Raw genomic sequence first — 1,567 nt, forward strand, 5'->3', positions numbered from 1 at the left:
TCCTTAGGTAAATGGTGTCCTTTGTCCTTAGGTAAATGGTGTCCTTTGTCCTTAGGTAAATGGTGTCCTTTGTCCTTAGGTAAATGGTGTCCTTTTGATCTTGAAAGGTTGGATGCTCCTTAGTGGTGGTGGTTATGTGCCATGGAGTTGGTGCCAACACATAGCGATCCTGTATAGGTTTTCTGAGGCTGTAAATCTTTATAGGAGCAGAAAGCCTCATCTTTCTCTCATGGAGCAGCAGGTAGAGTCAAACTTCTGACCTTTTGGTTAGGAGCTCACCTCATAATCCACTACATTGCCAGAGCTCCTTGTTCTATGGTGAGCATACCTTACTAGTGTTCTCCCTATGTATCTATTTACCTCTTAGCTGAAACCTGGGCCAGGAGGGTGAGTTCCATTCCAGACTTGAAGGATAACTGAGAGTCATTACTCTTTCTGACCAGTAAGCCCAGTCTGTTTTTTAAATATTATTTATAAATTTTAGTTTTGTTCCACATTTTCTCCCACTCTACCTGGGACCTTATAATGTGATTCCTTTCAGAGTAGTTCGGAGTGGTAGCCTGACACCAGCTAGTTCTTCAGGTCTCAGGGTCAAGAAGACTGATATTCACGTGTTCCATCAGTCCATTGGATTAATTTATTCAAGCGTCCTCAATTTTCATCACTCTTCTTCCTTCCATACAAGGACAGACCAATAGCTACACCTTAGGCGGCTGCTCATGAGCTTTTAAAATTCCAACCATTACTCACCAAAGTAGAATGCAGAATATTGTCTTTGTGGACTCTACTATCCCAACTGACTATGGCGTCCTCTGAGATGGGGGTTCTGAGACCTGCCCCCCAGACCTAGTGACTTGTTACCTCAAGGTGTTTGATAATGTGTAAGAACTTCTCACCACCACTCGTCTGTCAGTTTATCATACTGTGGTGGCTTGTGAGTTGCTGTAATTCTGAAAGCTATGCCACCATTATTTTAAATACCAGCAGGGTCACCCATGGTGACAGGTTTCAGATGAGCTTCCAGACGAAGACAGACTAGAAAGAAGGAGAGAGGAACTATTTCTGAATATTTAGCCACTGAAAACTTTATGAATAACAGAAAAACACTGTCAGATATAGTGCCGGAAAATAAAACCCTTAGATTGAAAGGCAGTCAAAATGTGACTGGGGAAGAGCTGCCTCCTCAAAGTCAAAGAGTTGACTATGATGATGCAATTGGAGTAAAGTCCTTGGGACCTTCATTTGCTAAAGGGTAACAACTCAAAATGAAGAGAAACAGCTGTAAATATCCATTAATAATCAGAACATGGAATGTATGAAGTATGAATCTAGGATAATTGGAAATTGTCAAAAAAATCAAACGGAACACATAAACATCAATATCTTAGGCATTAGTGAGCTGAAATGGACTGGATTTGGCCATTTTGAATCTGACAACCATATGGGTTACTATGCGGGGAATGACAAATTGAAGAGGAATGGTGTTACATTAATTGTCAAAAAGAACATATGAAGATGTGTCATGAAGTACAATGCTGTCTATGATAGAATACTACCAATGTGCCTA

General features: G+C 40.7%; 1 protein-coding gene across 1 annotated transcript in view; it reads left to right on the forward strand.

Annotated features, from left to right (window-relative positions):
- CCDC102B (coiled-coil domain containing 102B) overlaps positions 1-1,567 on the forward strand; it is a 64,705-nt gene that overhangs the window by 17,861 nt on the left and 45,277 nt on the right. The gene's annotated exons all lie outside the window — the stretch shown is intronic.

Source organism: Chrysochloris asiatica, unplaced genomic scaffold (genome assembly GCF_000296735.1).
Source record: "Chrysochloris asiatica unplaced genomic scaffold, ChrAsi1.0 scaffold00021, whole genome shotgun sequence".
NCBI classification, from domain to species: Eukaryota; Metazoa; Chordata; class Mammalia; order Afrosoricida; family Chrysochloridae; genus Chrysochloris; species Chrysochloris asiatica.